This window comes from Mixophyes fleayi, chromosome 2 (genome assembly GCF_038048845.1).
Source record: "Mixophyes fleayi isolate aMixFle1 chromosome 2, aMixFle1.hap1, whole genome shotgun sequence".
NCBI lineage: Eukaryota > Metazoa > Chordata > Amphibia > Anura > Limnodynastidae > Mixophyes > Mixophyes fleayi.
This window is the reverse complement of record NC_134403.1, coordinates 372,154,323-372,169,454: the sequence shown is the minus strand read 5'-3', so window position 1 is coordinate 372,169,454 and position 15,132 is coordinate 372,154,323. Positions and strand designations below refer to the sequence as shown.

General features: G+C 42.6%; 1 protein-coding gene across 7 annotated transcripts in view; it reads right to left on the bottom strand.

The window, feature by feature from the left end:
- The window catches only part of ZBTB20 (zinc finger and BTB domain containing 20), a 656,370-nt gene that overhangs the window by 170,897 nt on the left and 470,341 nt on the right, over window positions 1-15,132 (bottom strand). The window contains exon 1 of one of the 7 annotated variants that reach the window (XM_075197399.1): window positions 14,989-15,115. The exons of the other annotated variants lie outside the window; for them this stretch is intronic. The gene's annotated coding sequence lies outside the window, so the exon portion shown is untranslated. Of the gene's footprint in view, window positions 1-14,988; window positions 15,116-15,132 lie in introns of those variants that run through there. 7 annotated transcript variants of the gene reach the window in all.

Sequence of the window (15,132 nt, the reverse complement as noted above, 5' to 3'; positions counted from 1 at the left end):
CTGTGCAGTGAGCAGCCTGCACTCTACTGACTATGTGAGAACTATTGATATTGGCTGTGCAGTGAGCAGCCTGCTTTCTATTGGCTATGTGAGGACTTTTCATATTGGCTGTGCAGTGCGTAGCCTGCTTTCTATTGGCTATGTGAGGACTATTCATATTGGCTGTGCAGTGAGCAGCCTGCTTTCTATTGGCTATGTGAGGACTATTCATATTGGCTGTGCAGTGAGCAGCCTGCGCTCTATTGGCTATGTGAGGACTACTCATATTGGCCGTGCAGTGAGCAGCCTGCTCTCTATTGGCTATGTGAGGACTACTCATATTGGCTGTGCAGTGAGCAGCCTGCTCTCTATTGGCTATGTGAAGACTACTCATATTGGCTGTGGAGTGAGCAGCCTGCTTTCTATTGGCTATGTGAGGACTACTCATATTGGCTGTGCAGTGAGCAGCCTGCTGTCTATTGGCTATGTGAGGACTATTCATATTGGCCGTGCAGTGAGCAGCCTGCTCTCTATTGGCTATGTGAGGACTATTCATATTGGCCGTGCAGTGAGCAGCCTGCTCTCTATTGGCTATGTGAGGACTACTCATATTGGCTGTGCAGTGAGCAGCCTGCTCTCTATTGGCTATGTGAGGACTATTCATATTGGCCGTGCAGTGAGCAGCCTGCTCTCTATTGGCTATGTGAGGACTATTCATATTGGCCGTGCAGTGAGCAGCCTGCTCTCTATTGGCTATGTGAGGCCGCCTTTTATTTATTTTTAAAGGAAGTTTATTATTGGCAAAAATATATATCATTAATGGAAATCAGGGCACAAGTGCACAACCTTATTAAAAAGTTTATTAAGCTGATAGTACACAAAAGGTTTGCAAGAACATAATTGGAATTCACCCTAAATTATTATGTTTTAAGAACCCACTAACATGTTAAGGAATAGTCCTATACTCTGCACAGAGGACACATTCACCATGATTATATAAAATAATATTCATTACTCACTAACTACATATAGTCAGAAAGCATTGCACAAAAAGCCTAGGAAAGTGTTAACCCCAATCATCTCTGTCTTAGAAGTCATCGCCATCTGCTACACTTGTATGAGATAGCAACAATATTACAGATCTCGCAGGCTTCAGCAAAACATTGATGATGTATTTCACTGGCGAGATTTGCTCTTTTAGCTCAGTCTGTGAAAGGTTACAATGTAGCAGAACAGACAGGGAACATACATGATACAGGGCTACAACAATTCACTCTGGTACTTTACGTCACCATGAATAGGAACATGATCGTACACTTGAAGAATTTCTATCCCCAAAGCTACCCGTCCTTCCAGCACAAATACCATTTTAGGAGTGAGATGTGAATGTATTGATTTGTAACTCGGGTGACATCACTTTCCTGTGTGCTGGGATGGCGACATCATACACTGCCCTGAAACATGGTGATGCTAGTTCTGACATCATGCCAGGGCGAGACGTCTGCCCCCAGAGGTGTGATGTAATTACAGGGATAAAGCTAATTTCACGATACAAAGCCGTATGTTCATTCTATGGTGCAGCCACTTCTCAGAGAAATAATCCAAGTTTGGTATCTTAAACCAATAAGGACCCTTTCCCCTCTCACCATGATTTTGATGATCTAAGTAGATTAGAAGAACACTGTCAACTACAGCTCAAAGCCACAAAATGCAAAACCATGTACTTGGGTCTCAAGAAGCCAAAGACTATGTATAGTATTAAATATTAGGCGTAACAGGCTTAGGAGGTGAGGGGGGTACAGGATGTGTGTCCATCCGCTCCAGAGACCCCAGCACTAATTCTCATGTGTGGGGGCTGGGGATCTACAGTCACTGTGTCAGGTGACTTAAGGTGTCTGACATTGGGCATTATTTAAGTTAGGACCAAATCCAGCTTGGGGGGGATTTCCACCTGGTTAACTCATGTTGCAAAGCAAGGGGTCAAATCAAATGTTAACTCTACGATTTAGAGTTGAGCTAGGACACACCCTCTCCCATCTCTACATCTGTCTGCACATTGTAATGTTGGCCCCCTTGCAGCGCTACATGGTTTTGTCAAGGTACCAAACTGCACCTTCTAGCTGGATTCTAGAGGAATCAGTATCAGACGGAGAGATGTGCGGATCATGCCATTACATAGATCAGTGTGAGACCAGTGTTCAGACATTGGAGGACATAAATACATTAGATATATTGTCAGAGAAGGGCGACTAAAAGGCTGCATGATCAATATCGCAAAGCTTACAAGAAAAGACTAAAGGACCTTAATGTGTACATCTTGGAGCAGAGAGGGATATATGTAGGAATATAACAAGGTACATGAAGGAAGCAGTCTTCAGTGGAAGGGACATAAGAGAACAAGAGGACATGCAGTAAAGCAGGAGGGTGGCAGGTTTAGGGGAAATTTAAGGAATAATTACTGAAAGGGTAGTAGATAGGTGGACTAGCCTCCAACAGAGGTGTTAGAGGCTAATATGGTTCAGGAATGGGATAGACATATGGCTGTTCCAAAACTCTCAGGATTTTAGGAATAAAATTGGGCAGACTAGACTGGCTATGTAGTTCTTATCTACCATCAAATTCTATGTAACAAACGATATTTCAGTACAATGACCATAATGTTTACACCACAAAGATATTTCTACATGTTGTCTGTGGCCAGTGAGCACTGAATACACATTGTTATAAACACACAAGTGTTCCAGGATAAAAGCCCAGGACGTATAGCACCGAGATCTGGAATTATGTAATGGGGAAATGTATAATTCACCAAGAGACAAAAGCATCTCAAAGTGTCCCCAAATTATTTAATCTGTTCATAAATTATTGGTGACAAATTGTAGAATAGTATCTGTTTAACGGTTTCCTACCTGGAGTACACATGGGAAGAGGCGTTACAAAAACAAAGGTGTTTAGCTGGAGATTGCTTGCTGTGCTATGACCAGTTCTACTAAATTAATATTATATATAATATATTCCTTGGGGTCACATTTAGACAGCTGTAAGCAAAATGTTTGCGTTTTATTGTTCTCTATGTTATCACTTCTCTGTTACTGTTTAATATATCTCCACCTGTATTAGATTGTAAGCTCTTATGTGCAAGATTTATAGCTGTGCCTGTTTGACCTAATTTTGAGTTCAGTGGTCTTAAACCCTGCACTGTACATACTGCAGCGTTATACATTGTTATTGCTACTAATAAGATGTGTGTACAGTATTAATAAGTTAGTACAATAAGTACAAGATGTGTGTTGACTATTGAAAGGAAAGTGTAGCAATTATTAACTCCCCAATGATGTATCTCTGCTGTTGCTGACGGCTGAACATGTTTACATGCATGCACATACGTGTCCTGCAGGTGGAGAGCCCTTCCAAGGACTAATCTTTAAGACTTAAATAGCCTCTCAAATGCTGTACTCATAGCTCACTACACCACCAAAGCCCCTCGGTGAAATGACAGCCTTGCAGTAGTCAACAGCAGGGTATCCTTATTCTCCGCAGAATACCCGGGCAGTGGAACTAGCTCTGTGTGTGTAAATTTCCCTTATCACAGTTTATTGCAGTAATGTTGCTGTAAGATATGATTATGCTGTTGATCTCTGTGTAACACATCTAAATGCTGAGAGAATAACACCTAACGCAGCAATGGAGCCTGAATGTGATAATGTAATTATATAGTTCCACACATTATATGCACCTGTAAGCGATCTATACAATGCACATACCAGACTGGTATAAGTATAAAGGAGAGCTATGATCAAATCACAATGGTATGAAAAGGACATTGTGACACTGCAATTTATTGTACTCTATAAAACTGATTGTTTAGCTATATCTAATGATACTGCTCATGTTTAGCACGTTGCTGTATGGTAAGTCCACAGGTAAATACTAAACTATTTTTAGCAAGTATTAGGGTGTTTACCTGTCACCTATGGTGTTATTACTTTATCATATTATTATTACTCACAGCATTAATAGATAAACAGTTTATGTTTCCAACACCACTATGTTCCTTATTGCCGTACACTGCAGGATTTACATACACAGATCATCAAAACACATCTCAGAATTGAAATATGCAATTGATCGCTGCTCATCACAGTGCACAGAAGTATTTAAATGCTGCCAGTAAGCGCTCACCACAGTGCACTGTAGGATTTAAACGCTGCTAATTGGGGTTCCTCACAGTGCACTGCAGGATATAGATTATTTTGACCCCTGGCTTCCTGTGATGCCATCTGGACAGGTGTGTATTGGTCTTCACGCTGTTGATGCAGAGTTCTAGGGTGTGGACTGGGCGCCAGTGGGTAAGAAGGAGCAGTGTTATTTGTAGGCTTGGCCCCCTATTCATCCTTTTTAAAGACCTCCAGCAATTCCAGGAGACTAATTTGAGATTTTGTATATATCATATAGCTATCAATTGAGACAGGGACCATATGTAAGCAGAAAACAGGGGTCAGACGGAGCGGCCCGGGGGACCGATGCCCCCCTGCCCCCCGCCCGCCCCTGGAGTCTGTCCATGAACACAAAGAGCCTGTGCATCAACACAAGGAGCCTGTGCACCAAAAGAAAGATCCTATGCATCAGTGTGAGGAGCCTGTCCATCAACATAAAGAGCCTGGGCATCAACACAAGGAGCATGTGCACCAACAGAAAGATCCCGTGCATCAGTATGAGGAGCCTGTGTATCAACAGCAAGATCCTGTGCATCAGTATAAGGAGTCTGTGTATCAATAGCAAGATCCTGTGCATCAGTATGAGGAGCCTATGTATCAACAGCAAGATCCTGTGTATCAGTATGAGGAGCCTGTGTATCAACAGCAAGATCCTGTGCATCAGTATAAGAAGTCTGTGTATCAACAGCAAGATCCTGTGCATCAGTATGAGGAGCCTGTGTATCAACAGCAAGATCCTGTGCATCAGTATGAGGAGCCTGTGTATCAACAGCAAGATCCTGTGCATCAGTATGAGGAGCCTGTTTATCAATACAAAGAGCCTGTGCATCAACACAAAGAGCCTGTGAATCAGCATGAGGAGCCTATTTATCAATACAAAGAGCCTGTGCATCAGTATGAGGAGCCTGTCCATCAACACAAAGAGCCTGTCCATCAACACGAAGAGCCTGTGCATCAACACAAAGAGCCTGTCCATCAACATGAAGAGCCTGTGCATCAACACAAAGAGCCAGTGCATCAATATGAGGAGCCTGTGTATCAAAAGCAAGATCCTGTGCATCAGTATGTGGAGCCTGTGTATCAATATGCAGGGCCGGTGGTAGGGTTCTCGGCGCCCTAGGCAAAATTTCAAACCGCCCCCCTTCTGCATCACACCACTGCACCCCCCTCTGCATCACACCACTGCACCCCCCTCTGCATCACACCACTGCACCCCCCTCTGCATCACACCACTGTACCCCATCTGCATCACACCACTGCACCCCCCTCTGTCTCACACCACTGCAACCCCCTCTGCCTCACTTGCAAACTATAGGGTAGAAATTCTACCCCATAGTTTGCAGGTCAAATATAGAGCATGAGGTGCCAATAAAATAGTCATTTCTCCACCATAGATTGAAAATATTGAGGTAGCAAATGGTATAAAAATTACTATTTACCACCTCATGCTCTATATTTGATTGGCAAACTCTGCAGGAGAAAAATGACTATTATTTGACACCTCATGTTCTATATTTCATTTTCAAACTATGGTGGAAAAAATGACAATTTTATTGGCACCTCATGCACTATATTTGACTTGCAAACTATGGGGTAGAAATTCTACCCCATAGTGTGCAAGTTAAATATAGAGCATGAGGTGCCAAAAAAAGTCATATTACCCCCCCCTCCCCAATTTTATTAACCACCCTACTTGCTAGATTGGACTTTGAGCACCCTCTTTTTTAAAAATAAATAAATAAATAATTAGATTTTATTTACTCACTCTTTTTGCTCCTGAAGTCTGGTCAGTAGATACAGGGGGGCTCTTCAAGCCTCTTCCCTTTCTTTTCTTTTTTTTCCTTCTCTTTTCTTTTCTTTTCTCTTCTCTTCTCTTCTCTTCAATGGCTGCTCCTCGGCTGCTTCACACAGGAGGCGGAGCGATGCATGCTGGAAGGGGATGGGGACGTCGGGAAAGAACATTATTCACACTGTCTGTCACTGACAGACAGTGTGATACTTCAGCAAGGCGCCGCCGGACAGACTGTCACCTGATCACTGACTGAGTCAGTGATCATGTGTGAGATGCGCCGGGCGCATCGGAAGCAAGAGGACCACGGACACTGAAATACAGCGGCGGCACTTCTCTCCCAAGCCGGGATAGATTAGAAAATCTAGTCAGCGGCGCCCTGCAGGTCCCGATCTTGTGTATCAAGATCCTGTGCATCAGTATGAGGAGCCTGTGTATCAATATAAGGTGTCTGTGTATCAACAGCAAGATTCTGTGCATCAGTATGAGGAGTCTGTCCATCAACACAAAGAGCCAGTGCATTAATATGAGGAGCCTGTGTATCAAGATCCTGTGCATCAGTATGAGGAGCCTGTGTATCAATATGAGGAGCCTGTGTATCAATATGAGGAGCCTGTGTATCAAGAGTAAGATCCTGTGCATCAGTATCAGGAGCATGTGTATCAACACAAAGAGCATGTGTATCAGTATGAGAAGCCTGTGTATCAACAGCAAGATCCTGTGCATCAGTATGAGGAGCCTCTCCATCAACACAAAGAGCCCATGCATCAACACAAAGAGCCTGTGCATCAGTATGAGGAGCCTGTGTATCAATATGAAGTGCCTGTGTATCAACAGCAAGATCCTGTGCATCAGTATCAGGAGCATGTGTATCAACACAAAGAGCATGTGTATCAGTATGAGAAGCCTGTGTATCAACAGCAAGATCCTGTGCATCAGTATGAGGAGCCTCTCCATCAACACAAAGAGCCCATGCATCAACACAAAGAGCCTGTGCATCAGTATGAGGAGCATGTGTATCAATACAAAGAGACTGTGCATCATTATGAGGAGCCTGTGTATCAGTATGAGGAGCATGTGTATCAACACAAAGAGCCTGTGCCTCAGTATGAGGAGCATGTGTATCAACACAAAGATCCTGTGCATCAATATGAGGAGCATGTGTATCAATACAAAGAGCCTGTGCATCAACACAAAGAGCCTGTGAATCAGTATGAGGAGCCTATTTATCAATACAAAGAGCCTGTGCATCAACACAAAGATCCTGTGCATCAGTATGAGGAGCATGTGTATCAACACAAAGAGCCTGTGCATCAGTATGAGGAGTCTGTGTATCAACACAAAGATCCTGTGCATCAGTATGAGGAGCATGTGTATCAACACAAAGATCCTGTGCATCAGTATGAGGAGCAGGTGTATCAACACAAAGATCCTGTGCATCAGTATGAGGAGCATGTGTATCAACACAAAGAGCCTGTGCATCAGCATGAGGAGTCTGTGTATCAACACAAAGATCCTGTGCATCAGTATGAGGAGCATGTGTATCAACACAAAGATCCTGTGCATCAGTATGTGGAGCATGTGTATCAACACAAAGATCCTGTGCATCAGTATGAGGAGCATGTGCATCCACATAAAGAGCCCATGTGTCAGGGTGAAGGCCCAAATAAAATATTAAATTGATCATTATCAGTGTAAATTATTTCCCCACAGACAAAAGTGTTTAAAAACATTTGGTCAGTCAACCCGAGGGGGGAAAGCGGCGGGGGGTAAGCTGAAACATTCTTTTCAGAAAACTCATTTAACATACGCAGATCGCAGGCATGAATTCCCTCAGATCATTAATGTCCTTTCTTACTTAGAGACGACTGTTTAAATAAGGCATTGTAAAAACAAAGAAGCCTACTAGGTGAGGAACTTTTAGGCACATGCAAAAGATAAAGGCTACCTATGCATGTATATAAGAAATATTAACTTCAAAGAACATGCCTTCATATTTCATATTTTGGGAAATCTCTGTATTTAAGGGCGAAAACTGCACAAGAATTGTGAAGTATAGATACCAACTTTACAGGAAAACCACAGTAGTCACATATCTTTCAGAATGATATTTGATATTGTTGTAATTCCATCATATTTTATATGTAAATGTATGGGAGGTTATGACTGGCTTATTGAATGGGGAATTATGTCTTTGGGATATATCCAAGAAAAGTTATGAAAGGTCAAAACTTTTGGACAAACTATAATTAACACCCAGGAGACATTTCCTCCCCCTCATTAACATATACACTGCCCCTCCAAATGCCCTCCCAGTGAAACCTGCTTAAATACACTGTGTGTGAGAGGGCAGATTGTCAGTTCTTGGTACTCATCTAATTGAAGAAATGTCCATTTAATTCTGCCTTGTCCCAGGCATACAGATTATAATACGTAAGTTTTAATTTTCTGTAATTTCATCCTATTTGTTTTTATAAACTGTATTACATTTATTTTTTGTATGTCATTTATATGTTCTTTTTTAAATATATCCACATTTCCTGTACCTTTGTATATTAAATCTAAAGTTAAAAAGTTTTGTCCTTGTTGCTTTAACAAATCCATTAGCCTTTTATGAGGAGTATTGCTTGACCACGTTAACCCTTTGAATGCCGGTGCGTGAATTGTTAATCCATTTGACTAACAAGCCTCATGTATGCAAGTGTGTACATTTGTGCAACAGAGTTTTGATTTGTCAACTCTTGGATTGCTGGTGTGTGTATTGCTAAACTGTGTTTAACAATGAACATAATGTGTGTCAGGGTGTGACCAGCGCTGGTGCTAGGGTCCTTGGCGCCCTAGGCACAGTGTGAAAATCGGGCCCCCCCCCTTTAAAAATCGGCGCCCTCCTGTCAAAATTGGCGCTGCGCTTCCCTCCCCTCAACTCCCCATGTCTTTCTTTAACTTACCTGCATCAAGCTGCTCCTCTCTGCTCTGTCTTCTCCCCTCCACTCACAGACACTGTCGGGCCGTGATGATGACATCATCACGGCCTGTCACTGTCAGTGAGCGGAGGGGAGAAGACAGAGCAGAGAGGAGCAGCTTCATGCAGGTAAGATTCATAGCCCCTTCCCTCCTCTCCTCCCCGTGGATTTCCGTTTTAAATGACAATAGTCATTTTTTTTTTATTTCGAGGCGCCCTGCAGAGCCCGGCGCCCTAGGCAATTGCCTAACCTTGCCTAATGGGAGCGCCGGGCCTGGGTGTGACAGCATATTGGGGTCCTATTGCCCTTATTCAATAGGTGGTGGCAGATCATAGGTGTCTATGGGTATGAGAGTAATGTTTGAGGACAATTCAGCAAATCTATAACCTGTGTGATATGTGAGTGAAAGACTGAGTCCTGGAATCAGGTATAACCCCATACAGTAAACATTCCAAATAACAAATGCTGGGAGCATGTTCATGACATTCTGCATCAGTATAAAAAGCATGGGCATCAATTTAAAGAGCCTGCGTATCAAAAAAGGACAATGCATTTTACTATGAGGAGTCTCTGAATAAAAATAAAGAAAATGTGCATCAAAAAGAGGAAACTGTGCATCAACTAATAGATCTTATGTATCAATATGAGGAGCCTGTGCAACAATATAAAAATCCTGTGCATCAACATAAGGAGCCTGTGCATCAATATAAAATCCTGTGCATCAACATAAGGAACCTGTGCATCAATATAAAATGCTGTGCATCTACATAAGGTGTCTGTGCATCAATATAAAATCCTGTGCATCAACATAACTTATGTTGATGCACAGGATTTTATATTGATGCACAGACACCTTATGTAGATGCACAGCATTTTATATTGATGCACAGGTTCCTTATGTTACATAAGGAACCTGTGCATCAATATAAAATGCTCTGTATCTACATAAGGTGTCTGTGCATCAATATAAAATCCTGTGCATCAACATAAGGAACCTGTGCATCAATATAAAGAGCCTGTGCATCAAAAAAGGGATATGCAAATTAATATGAGGAACCTGTGAATAAAAATAGAAACAGAGAACTTGTGCATCAATAACAGGAGACTGTGCATCAATTTGTTTGTGTTTTCCTAAAGGAGTTGTCCACTTTTGGACAAGAATTACATTTTTCAACCATAAATGTTCTAGTGTCAAATATCAACTCCACATTACTATGCAGACTAATACAGGTGCTTGGAGCAGCGACTGCATGTTACATACATTGATTATCATGAGATAAACAGAAGCTAAAGATGAGATTACAATCTAAGCCAGGCCTGTCCAACCTGCGGCCCTCCAGATGTTGTGAAACTACAAGTCCCAGCATGCCCTTCCAGCTATCATCAGGTTGTCTACTGGCAAAGCATGCTGGGGCTTGTAGTTTCAGAACACCTGGAGGGCCGCAAGTTGGACAGGCCTGATCTAAGCAGTGCGGGGAACATGTGATACATAAGCTAGCAGAATAACAATGTAACTGGTGATGGTGGTGGGGGGGGGAGTGGGTGTGGCTACTGTAAGGGAGCGGCATTATCAGCCACCAATAATAAAGCAGGCACTGGTGACTGGCGTTTCTGAGCAGTACGGCTGGGGTGAGGAGAGAGGGTGGACAGTGGCGACATAAAAGACCTACAAACCATTGCTGGGTATGTAATACTTGGATATGGCAGAAAAATAAAATAGCACATTTGACCAGTATATTGTATAGTCCAGTGTCATATACAGCCAAACATGCAACATATATTACACAGAAATTATATCATATACGGTCCCATACCACAAACAGTCAGATTCTCAACATATAGAACCCAAACACTAACATCTATACATAATACCCCCACCGCCATACACAGTCCCATATAGATTCAAAGTACTGGAGAGGAGCCCAGACATTGAAACGAACATAGAGCATCCTGTCCTGTTATTGGTTATAGCACTAAAGCGTGGGCTCCGAAAGTGAGCTCCAATTGGGATGACAATTATTATTTCCTGGTGATGAAGCTCGCCATGGCATGAGCCATGTGACATGGTGACACAGTGTATACGTTCTATATGCCAGCACATCTGGAGCATTAACATTTGAAACAAGCTACAATAACATTGGCCATGTTCATGTCTCTGCACCTGTGTGTGCTGGTTCATATAATTCCTGGCTCCATAGAATATCCCACAGGCTCCTAGATTTGATTAGGATTTGATTTGACTCCCGAAGTCAACATTATTTTGAGCACAGACCTATAACAGAGGAATAGAAACACCTCTAGATCCCCCTCCCACACAATGTCCCTTGGGTGTGGACACTTCCTAGTGTTGATTATCATACCTCCAAACATTCATAATGCCTAAATTGTGAGACAGCCATGCCTCCACTGCAAAGAGGGCATGGTTCACTTTCGGAACATGGCACGTAACAATGGATGTGGCCCCTTCCCCGGGGGAGTGTCTAGCATACCAACTACCCTTCCCCAAAAAGATCCTTCAATTGCTTTGTGCATTAGAGGCACCTGCCCCCCAACTTCACACGGGATAGACCTCTCAGATCGGGACTGTCCTGCAGAAATCAGGACAGCTGGGAGGTCTGGATAATGCATATTGTGAAACTAAAATGCCTTTTGTATTTTCAATATGCCTCCTGTATTTGCTACGTCCATATGAAAGGTAAAAAAAAAAAAAAAAAAAGAGATAGCAAAAGAGTACAAACAATTTACACAAGAAGAAGTGAATGATATATTTTGATTGTGTGACTCAGAACATTTGGAGACCTCTAGTGGATCCCAGGTTAGAGATAATACTGAATGATGTTAGCTCCTCTGCTGAAGCACATGGCCTGAAAGTGTAGAACATGTCTGTGTCCCCCTCACCGGAGAGTGTGAGTCATGGATCCAAATTCTAGGGAATTTGTAGAGGCTGACTCAATACATCCTGTCCTGAAACACTAGTGTCATTCTCCGTCTCCTGGCTCTGAGAGAACCCGTGTAGGACGCTCTGGTCAGTGTATGGATGGATCTATTTCTGTCAGTGTAATGTCCTACAACAGGTCCCTAGACAGAAATTAGTGGTGATTCAATGTTCTCCATTAGGTGCTATTTGAAGACAACATTTTAAGGATCCAAGTACCGAAGCTTCACAGGTCGATCAGCCGACAGAGCACAATGTGTTTACATGATTATGAGTTTGGAATTTGTTTGTTAGGAGAGAACCCGTAGATGTGCACAGATGTGCACATCACATTGGAATGTAAGGAATAAAATATACATCACAATAAACTGTAATTCAAAGGGCAAATGATCTGTTTTGCCAGGCTGTTGTGTAAGTGAAGTTTGTCTCATTGTGCAGCTGCTTATTCTCTGTGTGTGGGGGCCTGGGCTGTACATAAGCCATTCGCACCCACCTCATATGTGTGTTTCACCTACATGTACATGTCAACATAATAATACGGGCGCTCTACACATCTGATTTGCCAGGCCGTGTTGCACGCACCTGGCCCTGGTCTGTGCGAGTGTTGACTTATACGCAGTCCCTGTGTTATAGAGTCCCACTTTTTCCTTATGTCCCCCAAACCTCCTCCATTATCACATATGCACCATTATCCCTAATACCATCTTCTTACATCCCTTTGTAATTCCCTCTGTCACCATACCCATATCCCCCAACCACCAAGGTCCCTACCTGCTGTGGGTACAGTGGGAAAGAACTGTGGGCAGAGGGCCGGTGACGCCCACTGATGATGTCACTGACACTGGCTTCAGCAGTGTGATGCTGACCCCTACTACACTGGACACCGTAGTAAGGGGAGACACAGCTCGCGTGCCTCCTTCCCCTTTCCATGCATAGGTTTGAACAACCTCAGACTTAATGTGATTTGTGGGGGTCTGAATATTCCAAATCTCCAATATAGAACATGACCATGTAGACAGGAGACATGACAAACTGAATGGGTTTTGATCTATCTTGGAATTAGAACATAAGAGGAGCCACAACAGACATATAATCATTATAAGAGCAATCATTAATTATTAATAAAGGGGGCAATATTACGCTATATTTATCTAATGGGGCAACTTTCGCCCATGTACATATTAGCACATGTAGTGCCACAAATGTGCAGTATAAATGGTGCCCCCATCATTAAATCATAAGTGTTACACGGTCAACAATAAATTATTATTGCCCCGAGTATTAATTTATACTGCCCCCTTAATATAATAATAATTTAATATTAGCGCCATAAGATAATTGTAACTTAATGACTGCTCTCATAATCAATATGGTCTAAATAGAAAGGTACAGCAAAACGCGTGCTGCTCCAGCCATCTGACCTATCAGAAGTAGGTCTATAAAAGCTGCCTTTGTTTATGTGGATTTGCACACTGCGAGCTCATACATCGGGACGGCGGTTTTAAACCGTGTGGTTTTATGAGCAGTTTGGGCTTTAGTGAATCTCAGGTTTTCAAAACTGTCAAAAATATGTGGAATTGAAAAATCGCATTTTATACAGTTCCCACTTTGTCTTTTTGTTAATACCCCATATTGTTTTATTACTCTGTTTCTGCAAAATTGTACATCTCTGCCGAGTATGCTGGCACTATATAATAAAATCTTAATAATAATAATAATAATAATAATAATAATAATAATAATACTACGCTAAAACATTGGCTACATATCAACATATTACCATTCCACACCCCATATGGCCAATAGTTTTCCAAGGTATACACCGTATGTTAATAGAATGAGCCAGCAGATGGGTGGTTTACCAGTTGTGCTGTGCTCAGAGTGGTGATAAATTGCACGTATAATAATGTTCTACCGGAGATCGACCCTGAAGCCCAAGACTGAACTTCTACCATGTGTAGTGTTCCAAGTGTTTACGTATCTCTACAATAACACTGTGTTGGGGTAAACTCTACCTCCAAACCTAATGTAAAACAATACAGTGAGTTCACTCGTCAGCACAGAATTGATAAAAATGTATTATTATACAGTGATCTCAAAATACAATTATTACAGCTTTCTTAACTAATAAGATTATTTTTTCAGCAATTGCTGCTTTAGTTCAACCTTGGTGCGTACAGAAAAAGTTAGTTAAGTTGTAGGAATCTCTGTACAAGGCAACCCCGGTTGTATATTCATATATAAAATGTAACAGCACTTTAAAAAGGTTGCATCAGAAGCAACGCACTAGAACAACAACACTTCTATACACAAATCGGCCCAGGACGGGGCTGCATGTCGCAAATGGCGCTGAAAATAGTCACATGTTTTAAGTTATTTACTGAATTTTCCCATAGGAATGCAGCTGGCAACACGTGAGACAACCCGACAAACCTAAAACGGGATGGCATCCACAATAAAAGCAGTAGAATGAGGCTTACTGTGACTCGGCCTTGCTGGGATCGACTGAAACTTGGCAGTGCCGAGGCCTGCGGACACCGTTATAGCAAAAAGTAATAATAAACTACTACTACTCAGTGTAAAATCCTTCACAAGCCAACAAAAAACAAAGCTTAAAAAAGGATGACTCCGGTAGAAGGTGGGACAATGTGGGGGGGGGGGGGGGTCATTTCTTGTTACCCATAAGTTTGGCCTTTCCAGAATAGTTTGCTATTACTATACTTCCTCTGCAGATTTTCTCCTGTCTCTTGGCTGGGCAGTCCGCAGAATGCAAATGCTTGGAACAGAAAAAGACGTGAACGGCTGCCAGTTTAAAACTCCAAGTGAAAGATCCACATATCCCCCCCTCTCTCTGTGTACCAGCACCTTGTTCGGCATGCCAAATCCGACACCCACTAGCGGCATCAGGCTATCTCGCCCAACTCACACTGGGCACATGTGACACCGAAGCCAATGTGTGTGTAGCAAGCGTGGAAGCTTCTGAATCTGCTATCTCAGCACTAAACACTGATGAGATTCGTCGCCTGTGTTTCCCTGGGGAGGGTACAGAAAACACCCTTTTCAAACATCTTTTGCACCTGAAAACCATGGATTCCCACCACTCACCGTGGCGGTTGCTCCGGTTTCCATCCGGCGATGACGCTGCGAGCCACACTCGCAGCCTCCCGAGAGCGGCCGGCTCGGATTCTGATAATAGCTTCACGCTTTAACTCAGTGATTTTTTTTTCTTAGTTCACAGTGTTCCAGAGT